Genomic DNA, 18,221 nt, shown 5'->3' with positions numbered 1-18,221 from the left:
TATTGAAGGACTTTTGCATGTTTTCTGTCGGTTCTATTTACGTAAATTACCTTACAGTCTCTGTTGGTCGGATCTATGACGATACTTTTAGAACGTCACAGCAATTTTAGAGGCAAAATTCTTATTTAAAGTGATTTACTGAGTGTCACTGATAATATTAATTACAAAATCATCAAGGACAGTCAAGAGGAATGCCTGGTTGCTCCGCTGTTGGGTGCAAAAACCGAAGTGAAGATGGATATATGATGCTCGTTTTTCCAAGAAATGCGGAAAGACGTAAACAGTGGGCAGTGAAAGTCAACCGAGAAGGTGGGAATCGTAAAGGCGACTTATGGAAACCAACAAATTATTCCTTTCTGTGTGAAGTAAGTAATTTTCTCCTGTGATGTGCCGTTAGTAAGGCCGAAGCATTAACATTTTGTTCTGTTGTAAGTACAAGGAACTCTTGCAGTCATGAGATGTCCCTATGTTACATGTGTTTTACTCACTAGTTGTCACTGTGAGAAAGCTCGTTTGGTTTCTTTGTGCATCGGACAATCAATTTCTTTCTATATGCTTATAATGCCTACAAAACAAAATAAAAAAAAATTACAGAACAACCTTTTTACTGATAAATTCCGTCAATGAAAGACAAACTAAATGAACACCGCAGTATCACTAATGTGGCCTTGTAGAACGGGTGAGCTCGTGCTCTAGTGGTAACTGTCTCGACTTCTAAACTTGCCGGGAAGGTAGCTCATCGTGTTCGGTCAGAGAGCTGTTTGGCCTCTGTAATAAAAAAAACTGAGTAGAAGGATTAACAAATGACCTTTAACGGAGATCATGTGACGTCCGCATGACCAAACCCAACGATCAACAATGGAAAAAAAAAAAAATCGTGAGTTCGAATCCTGCGCCAGCTAGGTTTTTTAACGTTATTTTCTAGACTTTTAATGGTTCTTGAGTGACAATTCATGCTAGACGATGTGTTTTAACATGTATACGGAACACTAAGTCTACATACTTCCAACTGGCTACTCGCACTTGGCTCTGTAGTCTTGGCTATTTACATTCCGGTAAATTATAATTATCATGTAGATATTCAGTTACCTATTTTGAATTAATTTCTGCTGTTTCAGTAGAGTACCTAAGAATTGATATTTTTCCGATTTTCTGTGGCACAGAGTTCCTCTAAAAGTGTATACAGATTGATGTGTTCTGCCAGCATAAGAAAATGTTATAAGATCGACACACACTTAAAATGCATTATGTGGGGACAGAAAGAGACAAGAGTTTACTAATTTCAGTTATGAATATCTGCACGGAGAAATCAGAAATAGCACCATGTAATCTGAGATACATTCAATGAAACTTCTTATTAATCAGTTGTCAATGTTTTCAATGTTTATATAGCGGCATAAAATATAGCTGTTGAAATTCGGCAGACATACACACTACTTCACGATACTTCCATTTGCTCACAAATTTATTAGGCCTATATAAACAAAGACGAATGGCATTTGTTTTAATCATGTACTGAGCATTATGCTAGATCTGCCTTGGTCTCATGCGTCAAACACATGCCTTATTTTACTCGTGAAGTGAATACCTTTCAATTGCACGTTCCGCACGCAATATGGTAAAAACATGGCGGCCATGGGCTGATTGGCCACTCTCTCTCTGTATAGGCTCTCTACTATAGGTCCTGCACTTCATTGCTCTCTGGTGGAAGGAACTTAAAGCTCTGAGTCAGACTAGCTGTCGCTCCACCTAAGCCATAAGAAGCGTATAGGAAACAACGGCCATTCGAGGGTTGGATCCCCTCGGTTCCTAATTGAGGTCTCACACTACCTGGACTACACTCAGGGTGTATCATCGACTTGGAAGAGCCCCAACCATTCCTGTCGTATTTTCGCCCGCCGTCCGGTCCTCGCCAAAGCTGCCGCCCGGAGCTCGCAGCCGATTAGTCGCTGCTGCCTGGTGCTCGCCGCTGCTGCCGCCGTCGCCTGGTCGCCGTCTCTTGGTGCTCGCTGCTGCTGCTGTTGCTGCTGCTGCCATCTCCCGGTGCTCGCCGCCGCCCAGTGCTCGTCGTTGCCCAACGTTTTAGTTCCTTATGTACTTCAGCGACTCCTGTCACCTGTGGGCACTCACTGCGATCATGGACACCACCACTACCACCATCATCTACACCTCCCCTTCACCTGCCTCCACTGTAACATTATGGAGTTCTTTCTCTGGGATTAAACCGTCTCATCCACCTCTCCTACTCACGGTCTCCTCCCCTTCTATCTCCTCCTTATCAATTTATCCCCACCTGTATGTCACTCCTGCTCCTGCCCTCCCTCCCACTCCTGTCGCCCACCGAGATGACTTTCCCCCATCCCCACCCTCCCCCCTGTAACTACCCCTGCTTCCCCCACCCGAGTAATTGCCCACCGCGCCACAGTCGCCGCCACAGACCGCCCTACCCTTTTACCTGGTGCCACTACCTCACAGAAGCGCCCTGCCTCCCACCACCTCTCCATCCATCCAGTCCCTCATCCCTCCTCCCAGGCCACACCTGCCAAAAAATCTTCCAAACGCCCCAGTGGGGACCTCTCCTCCAAACAACCACTGCGTGCCCCATTTCCCTCTGACCCTACCATGGATACCACCCCACCTCCCTCCTCCCCAGCCCTCTCCATGTATACCTTCGTCCTAGCCAACCCTGATCCAAAATTCCTCGATGTCCACACCCACACATCCCCAGTGCACCTATCACCCAACTTATCCCTTGCAGGGACTCTGTTCTCATCTATTCCCCCCCGCCACTCTTTCCGTACTGATCTCCTCCGGTGCCTTCCTCACATCACCTTTGGCCCCAATGCATCCCTCACCCCTTTCCTTACATCCTCCTCTCCTCATCAGCCCCAAGCCCCTCGTCATCCACCAACCCTCACCACCGTGATCACAAAACTCAGCCCTGTGGTCACAGAGGCTGAGGTGTTGGCGGATCTGAATGCCCAACCCTCCCTGGAAATCTGCTCGGCCTGCCATATTTACAGCTCCTCTGGCCCTACCTTCCTCATCCGTATATTTACAGAGCCCACCTCCTCCATCGACCACCTCCTCACACAGGGAGCCGTGATTTTCAACTGCCGCCTACCTGTAGACCCGTCCCGTTCCCCTCCTCAATCCTACTGCTGCCATCACTGTCTCCTGTACAATGACCAACTCACCCAAAACTGCAAGAAGCCCCCCACCTGCCCCCATTGTAAAGCCTCCTACTTCTTTAAACAGTGTCCCAACCTCACCTCTCCCCCTTCCTGCAACACCTGCAACGAACCTCACCCCACCTATTCCTCCAAAAGCAAAACCAAACCCCCCTCCCACCAACCCTGAGCTCACTGTCCCCATTTGCCCCATCAACCCACCCATCCAACCCAACAATTCCCTCCGCCGTACCCCTACAGCAGAAGACATCATCTAGTTCCTCACCATTGTCCTGCAGAACATCCACCCCTTCCAATGCCCCCACACACTCCAGCAGATTTCCCTCGCCACCCGCTCTGTATTCCACTTAAATACCTATGCCACCTTTTCCCACAACCAGGCCCACTTTACCTTCACCCACCTCGACACCCTCGTTTAAGCCCCTCTCTCCTTATCCCGCTTCCTTTCCACCTCTTACCTCCTGGCGCATCACCAGTATCGTCTACTCTACCTCAGCATTGGCTCCCTCCCAGCCAACAAATACCTCTTCATGCATACCCTATCCCAGCACCAGGTTGACTCCTCCATACTTAATGAAACTTTCCTCCAACCCCACCATGTTGTCCACACCTCCCCTATCTCCTTCACTGCACTGACAATCCCCTTCCCCTTGCCTGAGGTGGGGTCGCTATAGGCCACCTCAAGCATCTCCCTGTCCGGCAACAACCCCTCCTCAATGACCCAACTGAACACCTTCTCCTCAGCATACTTTTTCCCTCCCTCACCATCACCTGTGTCACTATCTGTATCCGCCCCACAGCTCCTCTCCCCTTCGACTTCATTTCCCAACATTTCTCAACATCCACAGCCGTGACCCTGCCACCCTTCAGCGGTGGCAGCAGTTCCTTGCCACCCTCCATGGTGACCTTGCTCCTCTCCCACAGCACACCTGTCCTGAAAGTAACTAAACCCCCGATGTTATCCTCGCTTCCCCCAACCTTCTTGGTCGCATCGCTGTAGACGTACTCAATCCCATTGGTAGTGACCATCTCCCTGTCCTTCTCACCATCTCTGCCCATCGCGCCCCTGTAGCCACACGCCCAGCTGCCACTCCAAAGTCTGTCTCTGACTACCGTCGTGCCGACTGGGATGCCTACTGGGAATCCATTGCCTTACAGGTCGAAAACCACCCCCTCACCTTTCATCATCCTGCTGACATTACCCATGCCTCTTCCTTCCTTCAGAAGACAATCACTGACGCTGTGGAGGCTCATGTCCCTACCAAACTCATCCACCCTCACCACCCTACACTTCCTCTACAGGCCGTCCTTCTGCATGAGTCCCGCAGGCTCTACCACTCCTTCCTCCGCACGCGTGACCAGGATACACTCATCTGCCACCGGCAATTACAGCAACACATCCGGAACCTCCTTACAGCAAAGAAACGTCGGGACTGGCGCCAGACATGCACACACCTCAACTCCACCCTCCCTGTCAACTCCTCCAAGTACTGGTCAGCCTTCCATCACCTTATTGGTAGCCATCCCACCCCGCATTACCCTATCCTGCATGACGATCGACCCTTTCCTGACAATCCCCATTTTGATTACTCCCTTTCCCCACTGTCCTTGACTGCCCTGACACCTCTGCCCCACCGCTTGCCCCTAGCTGCCAGTACTTGGATCGGTTACCCCCCTCAGACATCAACACTCCCATCACTGCACATGACATCACACTTGTCCTCTGCTCCAAACGCAACACTGCCCCTGGTCATGATGGTGTCACGTACCACCATCTCAAGGAATCCCCCACATCCTTCCTGGCTGTCCTTGCTACCCTGTACAATGTCCTCCTCTCCACTGGATTTCACCCCGACCTGTGGAAGACTTCCCGTGTCCTGCTGTTCCCTAAACCCAACAAACCCCCCTCTGATACCTCTTCCTATCGTCCCATCTGCCTCACCTCCGTGTTCAGTAAGGTCTTCGAGACCACCCTCTCTCACTGTATTCACCGCCACCTTAACCAGCACCACCTCCTTCCCCTTACCCAATGTGGCTTCTGGCCTTCCTTCTCTGCCGCCGACCAGCTCCTTAACCTTACCAATCTTCTTTCCCTCCAACTTAACTCCCGTCACTCCGCTATCTTTGTTTCCCTTGACCTCCAGAACGCCTATGACTGTGTCTGGCATCCCAGGCTCCTCTTCAAACTCCAGACCTATGCACTCCCCATCAACTTCGTCCGTCTCATTGCTTCCTTCCTCTCCCATCGTCCCTCCTATGTGACTATCCACAATTCCAACTCCCATACTTTCTATCCATCTGCTGGCGTGCCCCAAGGCTCCATCCTTTCCCCTCTCCTCTATCTCCTGTACACTGCTGATATGTCCAAACCTCCCCCGCCTGTTCATATCCTCCAGTTTGCTGATGACACCGCCTTCCTAGCCCTTTATTCTACCCTTCAATGGTCCCAACGTACCCTCTAAACCCACCTTGACCAATTCACCAATTGGTGGTTCCTCCATATCAACCTCTCGAAGACCCAGGCGATCATCATAGGCCACACCACCTGCTCCTTCCATCTCCATGATTTCTACCTCACCATTTATGGCTGTCCTATCCACCTCACTCCTACCCTCAAATACCTTGGCCTCACCCTCGAGCTCCACCTCACCGGGACTCCCCATCTCCTTACCATCCAACACGAAGCTCACACCGGACTCTGCTTCCTGAAACTCCTGTCTGGCCGGACATGGGTTGGCAGCCATCCACCATCCTTCACACCTACAAATCCTTGATCTGCCCCATCCTCTGTTATGTCAGCATGGCTTGGATTTCCGCCCCTCCCAGGTTCTATAAATCCCTCCAAATCCTTGAACGCCATGCGCTCCGCCTCGCCTTCCGCACCTCCCTTCAGTCCCCCACGTGCATCCTCTACGACCCCATCCCCTTCCCCCACCTTCTCGATTTCCTTGAACACATCCGCACACTGTATATTGCCCGCCGCATTGATCCCCCTCCCCCTCTGGTGTCTCCCTTCCTCTCCACCCCACCCCCCCCCAATTGCTGCGCCTTTACCATTGTGTCCCACCCTCTTTCCATCTCCACACCCTCCACCAACGCAACTTACACCATCTACCCCTCCCAGATGATGAGTTTCGCCTTGACATCTACCCTTCCTACCAACTCTAACCCCCATCTTCCTACTGCCTCCTCCTCAGAGCTCCCTCTCCTCCTCCCTTCTCCTGAGCGGCTTTCCCCTCCTACTCCCCCTCCCTCTCTTGTGCTCCCCTTCAGTGCCTCTGCACTCCCTCCTGCCTCGTCTTCCCTCATCATCTCCTGCCCTACCAGTCTCCTGCCTCTTGGTGTACCTGCTGATGCCCTCACTCTTTTCATCCCGCCACCTCCCCTGGTGCACCTTGCTCTCCCCTCCTTTCCATCCTCTCTGGCCTCTCCCTTGGCAGGTCCCACCTGGCAGTTTTGTTGCTCATCATGTGTGCTCCAGGTGGCTTTAAAGTGTGTTGTTCTGGAGTGTTTTTAATACTGTGGCCGACTTTTAACCTGTGCGTGTGCCTTCAGTGTCTTCTTTGTGTTTTAAGAATCGCCACTGTGTTTTTTAACTTTATGTCGACTTTTTTAATTGTCCCCCATTGAACATCTCCATGTCAGTGTATTTTTCCTGCATTATCTCCCCTTACTCTGTTTTATGTCCCCCTTTTTTATCGCCTTGTATATAACATTTTATTCTTGTATTAGCTGTCATGTCACCCAGCTGAAGAGCGGCGGATTGTGCTGCTGACAGCCCTCCCCTACCCATGTGGGGCAGGGGAATGAAATCACAATAAAGAGAGAAAAAAAAAACAATGGCCGAGCCCTTCACACGGCACTTATGAGGGTACACAGTGCCAGTCTGCAATTGGCTACAAGCTTCAGGAAAACCGCGAGAGCACACGCGGCGAAACGCGCCTCTTCAAATCCGAAAATACATACTCTGAAACAATGTTTTATGCACAGTTCACATAGATTTCTCTTCTTTCTTTTTTTATACAAGTGGTGCCACAGAACAGTGGCACTACCTCAGAAGCCGTCCCTGGTCTCTAGGAAGTTTATTATATTCGAACTCAGAATATATTCAAGTATTTTGTAACAAACTGATGTCAAGGATATTGGTCTGTAATTCTGTGGGTCCATTCTTTCACCCTTCTTATGTACAGGAGTTACCTGTACTTTTTTCCAGTCACTTGGGACTCTGCACTGGGCACCATCCTTGCAACAATCGCAGCTCATGCTCTGCCTCTAGTGACTTCTCTGTCGAAAGGACAATAAACCCTAATCTTCCTTCCACCCTTTCTGCTAGACACCCCATCATATCCATCAGTGATTTAGTTATTGACTTAATCTCCCCCTTGTCAGTATCATGGAGGTGTATTTCAGGCAGCAGACTTGCAAAACTATTTTCTAAGAGAATTATATAAGTCCCTGCAGAAACTAAGTTTTTATTTAATTCACCTACTATATTCAGAAAGTGATTGTAATATACTGTACATATATCTGAGTTATCAGTAACGAAAACGTTTTTTCTATGTACTGACTTTATATCTTCCACCTTTTGCTGTTGGCCAGACACTTCCTTCACAACTGACCATAAAGTTTTAATTTTTTTCTCAGGATTAACTATTCTACTCTCTTGCTACATGCTTTTCGCCCCCCCCTTTTTTTTAAGTATGTATGTAGACATAGAGAAAGAGTATGTGAACCTGTAGCTTAGTTATGGTGAATGCATATATGTAGTGACAGTGACAGTGTAGGCATTGGAAGATAAAATGGAAGTGCACATGATGGGACTGAAAATAAAAGAGAGAATTGATGATAAAAATGAGGAGTCACGAACACTGAAAAAATACTATTTAGAAGACATAGAGGTATCAAACAAGGCAAGAGGTCTATATGAACAAACAAACAGCTGGCTGAATAAAGGATGAACAATAAAAGGTTTTGCCACAATGGATGATATTAAGAAAATGTTGGTGAAGTAAGAAAAATCATGACCCAATGGAGACTGCTTTGATGAACAATATGTCAATTGCTAGGCACAGGTGAGGACACAAAGTGAGGGACACCAAGAGACAAAATAGAACAGATAAAGATGAAGGAAGGAAGGGTATGGTTTGATGCCTCACCACAGAGAAGGTCCTTAAAGATGGAAATCAAACTTGAATGGATGAAAATAAGAAGACAAATTAACCAAACCATGGAATGGATCATCCCCACATTCCTCAAATGATTTAGGGAAACCACAGAATACATCAATTTTTGTGGCCAACCAAGGATTTGATCTCTGCTCCTTGAAAATGCAAATGTGGTGTTTTACCCAGTGTGCTATCTCGCGTATTGAGATAACAGGCAAAGGTGATAGTTAACCAACTATATAACAAAAATCCATAAAAAAGTACTATGTTCATGGCAAGAAAGATAGGATGGTCCATACACACCCTCAGGAGGCACAAATCTCAGTACAGCCCACAGATATACATACAATCAATAAAGACAGTGTTTATAGCTCTCAGAAGCACAGATTGTTTATTCAGAACACAAAAGGAAATAGTTAAAGTTGGAGAGGTGACCAGGTCAAAAAAATGGTTCAAATGGCTCTGAGCACTATGGGACTTAACATCTATGGTCATCAGTCCCCTAGAACTTAGAACTACTTAAACCTAACTAACCTAAGGACAGCACACAACACCCAGCCATCACGAGGCAGAGAAAATCTCTGACCCCGCCGGGAATCGAACCCGGGAACCCGAGACCAGGTCATTCGGGGGCTATATTAAAGGGGCCCACTTTGTCTGAAGAGGAAAGGAGGCAAAATAAAAAGCAAGGAACCTTTGAGTTTAATGTCCTATTGAAACAGCAAAATAAAAATGTTGGAATGGTGTCAAAGATAGTAGAAAAGAAGCCATACACTCTCTAACACCATTTCCTTCACATTTACTTTCTTTCCTCTCCAGTCATGTCATCTACACGAGAAGCAGCATACACGATTGCTGTTCTGCTCTCATAGACCCATGGCAACAAAATTATGGCTGTACGTACGAAATGTCATGTGGGCTGTGTTCTGGTACAGAATGAAGGCATTCTTGAAGCTTAGGTCTTATTGTGATCAGTGCTTTACTGTAGCCTCACTAGAAGCCTGTATAAAGAGAAAAATGCCCTGAGATTCATAGATTCATATAAAGACATCCACTTATTACACTGAAATGGACACCGCATGTAGAAACCACTGTTGACTAACAAACTGTAGCTTTCCCACATCCTATTATTCACTGGATTTACTCTTTAGCAGTTTCTTCTTAGTATGACGATTCCATGGATACGTTTCACATTTGATGATTATGTTTAGCCAATGATATTCCTGCTTTGGACAGTATATTTTACCGAGACCATTGCTTTACTGATAGTGCAATGATCAACATGAACAAATACATCAGGAAATCTCAAAAACACCACTTAAGAAAAATGAATAATGTTAATATGTCAGCATGCTATAATATTAAAGTTATTCACTGAGAAGTGTGTGTGAGCTTCAGTGTTGTGCGATGAAACAGAAAACATGCCAAATAATCATTAATTATAGATTTTATTGATGCATCTAGTTGGGGATAGAGATGTCAGTACCTTCCTGGTCACAATAAACGTCCAGAAACTGGTTATAACAGTGACTGTATTTCACCTGTAATCCTAAGATGTTTGTCAACATTTCCTATTTAAGCAACAGGAGATAGTTAGTCTCAGTTAAGAATGCTCTTCACTGAAGGAAGTTTGGACTCAAGTGCCATGGGGCTCCGTCATTTGTCCATTTTTGTTCATCATTCCAATTAATATTTACATTACCAAGGAGGAGCTAATTCAGTGGTGTATTATGTAGATGACACAATACTGTTTAACATGTACCACAACACAATAGAGTGGCATCAGCCAAGACAAGAAAAACTAGAACTAGCAACGAATTGGTTTTCTTCTAATGAGCTCCTTTGTAATCCTGATGAAACACATGAACTAATTGTGCAGTTAACTAAAGCTGTAGAAAGTAAGTCAGTAAAATTGTTAGGCTTTCACACTGATTCCAAATTAAGCTAGGAGGAACATATTAGCCATGTACGCAAGAGAATAGTGAAACTGTGCTATTTCATGTAGAAACTGACAGATGCAGTCACTAATGATTATCTGAAGATGGAATATTTTGGTCTGTTTCAATCACACATTTCCTGCCTGACATCTCTTTATCAAACTCAAGATACTGACTTTTTTAAACCTACAAATCTATACCACTGCTTTATGTCAAAAGCAACTTAAATTAGTTCAACATCAGAGAGAATATACACCTTCGCAACACTACAGAGACTGACAAAGACTGCAGACTCACACAAAATAACATGCTTAAAACTTTTCAGTAAACTTATAGCATTGACTTGGTCCTTGATCTGTAATATTTTCAATGTTATGATTTATGACACATTACTGAAATACCCATTTTACAAGACAGCAGAGCTATTTGAAATAAACATCAAAACCAGGTTTCAGAGTGTTTCTAAAAGATGTGGAATTAAATTGTAAGAACTTATCTGTAAAACCTGTTATAATTTATATTAGTATCTAAACCTATTCTGCTGTAAGTGGTCAATGGTGCACAAAGACTTGAACTAAATTGAACTGTAGAGTATATACTGGTTACTGGCTTGTTATTGCAACAAAACATGAAAACTGCACTACAGTATTTCTTTTCTGACAAGCATATACTTACAAGTCTATTGAAAATTATTTCAGTTGTTTAAAATGACTGGGCAAAAAATAATATTTGGTTATTCATTGTACTGTTTGTCACATAACAATCAAGTGTATATCCAATGATTTAAAGGCTCTCAGTTGGTATAATCATACAAGGTTTCATCTCATTCTTTCCAGGAAAAAGAAATGACAAAAACCAACATTAAATGTTAGGCTCATAATCTCTCTCTGACTTACTTTTTCCTCAATAAGTGAAGTCAGTTCCCCACTAATGCCAGTTCTATTAAAGAAAGGAATATTGCTTAAAGCATACTGCATAACCTAATATGCACAGAGAAACAGAGACTTCATTCATTACAGAAGGATAAGTAATTATGGTTTTTACTGCAGCTCCCAGAGAATTCAAAAGTTACGCAGTCAGAAAATTTCTTTTAGTCACACTGTATTACTAGAGTTTAACCTCCTTAATTGATTCAAAACATTATAATGTCTTCACAGGAAACATCTCACAAGTTTTCTTTGAACAAATCTGGACACGTTACCAACCAGATTTTGAATAATTAATTGTATCAAGCAAGCCTTAGCCTTCATTGAACACAGATTATCAGATACTTCTCTCATGAGTATTATTAGAGTTAAATTACATTTTCAATCTATAAATATAATTCAACAATACAGCCTAAAGCTCTCATTGTCAAATAAATTTTCTTAGCTATGCTATTGTTCCACGGGCCATGCACACTCAATTTTTTTTTTTTTTTTTACTGTTAAGAACTAAAAAAAATAACTACCAAGTAATTTTTTACTTTAAATAGAAAAAGGTCATTTTTTAAATTTATGTTCAAATTATAACTTCAAGAATGTACCAAGATTTGTGTAAATATTGCAGTATCTGAAATTGAGTGTTTTAGGTTTATTAAGCAGTTTGAAAAAACAATGTTTTAAAATTTCATCTACATGGGAGCAGTCCTCAAGCAAGTCAATAATGGATAAAAATAAATAATATGCCATAATGTCATATTATCAAGAAGACTGATCTAGTGAAACCAACTGAGAAATATTTACCAAAATTCTTGTTTTAAAAGTACAGTGACTTCACAGAGAATATCTTGTTCAACTAGCTACCTTTAATTAATTCTGCCTTTAATCAGCTTAATCCAGTGAATTTTGGTATCTTAATTCCCCTCTCCCCAACATTCTGTCCTGCATGACAATGTTGCACGAAATGATTACCAGATATTTTTCAGCATAATCAAAGTATTTTAATGGGCAACTTACTGACTTTAAAATAATTTGCCATGTGTCTATAATCTCCATTAAGATCAAAGAAGATTAATATTACTGTTAATAATGCTACTCAAATATATGAGTTTATAATAAAACAGAAAAACCATGCAGTGTTGATAGCCTCTAAACTTTTTACTGTAATTTTGTGGCTATAAAAATGCTATATCCAGATTCACAAGTTTGAATGTTATTGTCAATATTTTTTACCAAATATCTGTTTTACATGGCTTTAATCATAAACACACATGTGTATTCCCGAAATTAAAAATGGTTGTCATAAGTATCACATTTTTCTATGTAGTCATGACATTTGCAAAAGCTATCACTGTGATGACACCATGCAAAGAATATGCAAATAAATAAACAAACAAACAAACATGTTTCCTTATACAGTGGCTGAATCGTTACCACAGACATATAACTTGTGATAACAATGTTGAATGTGTGTCTTCAATGCAGGCAGTGTTGCTGACTGGTATGCACAGAATTTGACAAAGTTTACGGCTTTTTTCTATACTCTGTTCTGAGTCTCAGTTATTCTTTGCCACCCTGAGCAGCAAAATTTAGTGATGATGAAAAGAAAATTGCTGTTTCTCACTAAGAGAAGGCAATGTGGAACACAATGATGTAAAAGAGGAATTTAATGAAGCAATAGTTGATTCATGAATTAATTTGGATGTAACAACCAGAACAAAAGAATGTTTGTGAAGAAGAATGTTGAATGTCATTTTATAGTGCATGTATACAATTCCAAATGTAAGATTTTACTGGTTGTTCTACCACAAATATCACATTGGTTCCACTGATCTCTTAATAATAAAGAATACATCACAACAAGAATAAAACATGTAAGAGGGAAACTGTAAATGCCAATGACATTTATTTAAATATACCCTATTTTATTAATTTGTATTGTTATGTATTTCAAATTGAGATTTTAAAAAAATCATAAAATGTAAAACAAAATGCATTAATGCCACTCGGTCTCCCTGAGCTTATAACATGACATCATAATGTAGCACAAAGTTAATGATACAATTTTGGTATTTAGTTTCTTGGAGTAATGTTTCTTAGTATGCATGCTTTCATAAGTTGTAATACCTGTAGTTCTAATAAAACAACACATAATTAATATCTTAGGACTTAATTCTTGCGACAATTTTGCAATTCATTTTCTTCCATCTCCTCAAGTTCTGTCAGCATATTTCATGTGTTGAATATAAAAATGCAAAAATTTAAGCACAGATAGTGTTAAACACACATTTCGTTATATTATCAACTGCAAAAACTCAATTTCGAATTTCAATACAAAATGTAAGAAACTCAAACACCACAAAAGAAAACAATTACTTCAAAAGAGTTATTAAAACATTTTGACGATACTTCAAAACACAATATACCAATTAAGCTTTACTTTTGGACATCTAAATGTGCCTTCTCTTATTTATGACTTGCAAAAACATTCTTTGTTCTGAAACATATTAATTGTACCGAATTTAAAGTTGGCCAAATTATTTTAAAAAATCCAAAATCTATTGTAACAGTGTACTGTATGAAATAAAATAAAAGGATTGCCATATCATCTTCCATTGCTACATGTTTTATGTCAGAACTGTTCAAGCATACTAGTCATGTGCATTAAACAGCAATAACATATTTTCTTTGGTACACAAATAATGAATCAGTATGCAGAATCTGCTGAAGCCTCTCATCAAAAATAGTTTTATAACATTTAGCAGGAGCAGCTCTGGCATACTCTCCTAAATAATCACTGGAGCTTTATGCACAGCCAAACACAATAGACAGTCTCGCCTTAAGGTTTCTCTAACTATCATTTAAAATTGTTACATGAACAACTGCTTTCACTGAAGAGTTATAACAACTTTCAATAATCATTATAACAACTTGCAATAATCAATATAAACACATATAAAAGTCATTCCATGGTACACTCCAACAAATGTTCTTTACGCAGTTTACAGAAAGGGAAATTACTGGGCTAAGCAAACACATTAGCCAAGTGCACTATCCCATGGCAATTGGAACTCTAATCCAACTGCTTGATTGTACTGTCTTCAAGAAATGAATCTGAAACATAAACATAAGTCATAAATTAACTATGGGTAAGATTTTACTGAACTATTTACTTTAATTAACATGCAATATATCACAAAATTTGCTTAATGATGAGCTGACTAATAAAAGTAGGAGTTCACACTAATATGAGGTAATGTGTTTGTACTTCTTTCAATATTCATTACTGCATTTCTAAAAATAATTTTTTTCTTGTAGGGAAGTTGTACACAGAGTTGACAAAAGTTATGGGATACCTCCTAAGCTCATGTCCTACCTACTTTTGCCTGGTGTAGGGCAGCACCTCAACATGGCAGGGACACAACAAATCATTGGAAGCCCCTGCAGAAATACTGGGCCATGGTGCCTCTATAGCCATCCATAATTGGGAAAGTGTTGCCAGTGCAGGATTTTATACACAAACTTACATCTCAACTATGTCCCATAAATGTTCAACGGGATTCATGTCAGATAATCTGGGTGGTGAAATTGTTGGTTCTTCAAACCAGTTGTGGACAATTGTGGCCTGGTAACATAAAAATTGGGAACATGGCTGCAGATGGTCTTGAAGTAACCAAACATAACCATTCAGTCAATGATGAGTTCTGTTGGACCAGAGCACCCAGTCCATTCCATGTAAACACAGCCCACACCATTATGGAGCCACCACCAGCTTGCATGGTGCCTTGTTGACAACATGGGATGGGGCTTCATGGAATCTGCAGCACAGTTGAACCCTATCATCAGTTCTTACCAACTGAAATTGGGACTCATCTGACCAGGCCATAATTTTCCAGTCATCTAGGTTCAACTGATATGGTCGTGAGTCCAGGAGAGGTGCTGCAGGTGACATCATGCTGTTAGCAAGGCTCCTATGTTGATCATTTGCTGTCATAGTCCATTAACGCCAAATTTTCTGCACTATCCTGCCAGGTATGTTTGTCATATGTCCCACATTGATTTGTGCAGTTATTACACACAGTATTGCTTGTTTGATAGCACTGACAACTCTACAAAAACGCCACTGTCTCAGTCATTACGTGAAGACCGTCAGCCACTGTGTTGTCTGTGGAGAGAGGTAATGCCTGAAATTTGATTTTCTCATTACACTCTTGACACTGTGGATCTCAGAATATTGAATTTGGAAATGTTTTCTGAAATGAAATGTCCCATGAGTCTAGCTCCAACTACCATTCTGCATTCAAGTCTGTCAATTCCCATCATGCAGCCACAATCATATAGGATGCATTTTCACATAAATCAGCTGAGCACAAATCACAGCTGCACCAATGCAGTGTCTTTTTATACCTTGTGTACAGGATACTACCATCATCTGTATATGTGCATATCACTATCCCACGACTTTTGTCAGCTCAGTGTAAATATCAGTTTTCTCTTTTAAATGACACTTGGCACAAAGTTATTCTTATTTGCTAATGCATTTTCAAATAATTTTAAGGTCCATCTTGTTAATACATGCCAAGTTTTTTATTTCCATATTTACTTGAGATTGTATAATCAAAGCATCTAGTAATAAGGGAAATTCACTTGAGAAGACTATAAAATTACGAGACAGAATTGCTGGCAAGTGTTTACACTTACCAGGCAAAATTTGTAGCACTGCTGACAGATAAATATAAAAGCAAACTAATACATCTACAGGTACATAAGTAGTCCACAAATTAATGTACAATCTACTATCTTTTTGAAGGAAGGGGGGAGGGAGGGAGGGAGGGAGGGAGGGAGGGAGGGAGGGAGGGAGGGAGGGAGGGAGGAAGGGAGGGAGAGGGAGAGAGAGAGGGAGAGAGAGAGAGAGAGAGAGAGAGAGAGAGAGAGAGAGAGAGAGAGAGAGAGAGAGAGAGAGAGGTTGGGCTATTTAAAAAGGAAGTGGAGGTCACTCAGACCCTAGGGTGAGAGGGAACTATTTGTTGTGAGGAGGGAGAAGTTAATTTCACATGAAGCTTACTGGAAAGTGAGGTGAAAATGATGTGTCACTCGATGCAATCATGAAAGTCAGTAGCAGTTGATCCAATAAGTCATGAGTGACAGAGCTAAATATTTGTGACAAGCAAGAATATAATTCATGATTTAAATAATTAAGAACTCCACAAGTTACTATTTTTTCATGCTTAGCACAATGTGGTTTGAGAATTTATTTCCATTTTCAAGTGCATTTGTTTACATAAATATTTTTCATTGTTTAAATCATGAATGACATATCTGCAGGATTTCCTAAAGCACCAATTATGATGAACAAAATTAAGAAAGAATATAATTGTCACTGTTGCTCATTTCACTCACAGCAATTTAAAATGTGCTCTTAGGTTCCTTCATAACCACAGCTCATAAATCGTGACATATTAAGAAATAAACAGCCAGATATTTGTGACAAACAAGAATATAAATATCACTGCCATCTATTTCACTAGCAGCAATTTCATCTTCCATTTAATTAGACTAAAGTCACAAAATAGAACAAACTTACTCCTGAGAGAGATAGTTCTCTTAAATGTAAATAACATCAAATACTGCAGAACAGAATTCTATTGCACTAATAAGAAAGTCACAGAAACTTGAAGATATATACTTCTTTTGACTCTGTAACTCCACGTTTCTAACCACAACACCACAGTGAACATACATAACTTTTGACAATATTGTCTTTCATCTAGGATCTCCTGAAGTCTTTTACTGCCTATGTATCACTAATTGGCATTTAATTGTAACAAATCGTACCAATAGTGATGTATCTGCAATAAATCTTCAATGCGCCATTGCATATCTTCATAACACAAATACAAAAACAAGTAAACACAATGAAATCCAAGACGGTGTCACCAAAGTTCTTCACTTGTCAACTGCTGCTAAGTTTTGTGGTCACATGGTGGGACATGTCATTTTGATGTCACTTCACAACAGGCTTTCAGGTTTACTAACAAGTCCAGTTGAGGACATGTCGGTGACGGAGATGGAGGGGAAGGTGTTGGAGACAGTAGGAGGTCAAAGGTGTGTGTGTGTGTGTGTGTGTGTGTGTGTGTGTGTGTGTGTAATGAAAAAATGGGAAAATGTGTTGTATTTTTTCATTATTAATATTACTTTTTCATCATTCCTCCTTTCAGTTTTTTTACCTAGTTCTTAATTGCTCTATTTATTTCTCTTTTGCTAATCTATCAAACCTGTGTTTGGGGAAATGCATAACACAATGCTGTCTTGTGGCAAACGATTGCCTCAGACTGAGTTCTTTGTATGTGAAGACACATATGACATGTGATACTGTGATTGTGTTCCTTATTACCTAAAGGATGGTCTCAGACTGAAACTGGGCATAATAAATAAGAATTACAAGACAGCACGTTGTTAAGCATTTCTCCAAATATACTCCTTTTAAAAATAAAGGGCTGTATCATGAAGGAACTATCTGAATGAGACAAAAAGTGGTAGATGTAATGTGCATATATAAACAAATTAATGATTGCAATTTCAGAAAAATTGAATGATTTATTCATGGGACAGAAATTCACAAACTGGGCATGTCAATAATGCATTGGTCCACCTCTGGCTCTTATGGAAGCAGTTATTTGGTTTGGCATTGATTAATAGAGTTGTTGGATCTCCTCCTGAGGGATATCATGTCAAATTCTGCCCAATTGGCATGTTTGAACCACAAAATCCAGAGCCAACTGGAAGGCCCTGCCCATATTGCTCTAAAAGTTCTCAATTGGGAAGAGATCCAGTGACCCTGCTGGCCTAGGTAGGGATTTGCAAGCATGAAGACAGGGAGTAGAGACTCTTGCCATGTGCAGGTGGGCATTATCTCACTGAAATGTGAGCTCAGGATGACTATGAAGGACAAAAAAAATGAAGTTTAGAATATTGTCATTATACCACTGTGCTCTAAGGGTGTTGCAG

The 18,221-nt window shown here is 41.5% G+C and overlaps 1 protein-coding gene and 1 long non-coding RNA gene across 2 annotated transcripts in view; one reads left to right on the top strand and one right to left on the bottom strand.

Moving 5' to 3' along the window:
• The first annotated feature begins 218 nt into the window (after positions 1 to 218).
• LOC124721433 overlaps positions 219 to 18,221 on the top strand; it is a 33,299-nt gene continuing 15,296 nt past the window's right edge. The window contains exon 1 of the long non-coding RNA XR_007006330.1: positions 219 to 365. This is a non-coding gene — a long non-coding RNA (uncharacterized LOC124721433). The remainder of the gene's footprint in view (positions 366 to 18,221) is intronic.
• LOC124721432 (dual specificity mitogen-activated protein kinase kinase 7-like) overlaps positions 13,102 to 18,221 on the bottom strand; it is a 175,227-nt gene continuing 170,107 nt past the window's right edge. The window contains exon 11 of the mRNA XM_047246407.1: positions 13,102 to 14,327. The gene's annotated coding sequence lies outside the window, so the exon portion shown is untranslated. The remainder of the gene's footprint in view (positions 14,328 to 18,221) is intronic.

This window comes from Schistocerca piceifrons, chromosome X, assembly GCF_021461385.2.
Source record: "Schistocerca piceifrons isolate TAMUIC-IGC-003096 chromosome X, iqSchPice1.1, whole genome shotgun sequence".
NCBI classification, from domain to species: domain Eukaryota; kingdom Metazoa; phylum Arthropoda; class Insecta; order Orthoptera; family Acrididae; genus Schistocerca; species Schistocerca piceifrons.
Note: the sequence above shows the minus strand (reverse complement) of the source record. Positions and strands in the feature narration are given on the sequence as shown.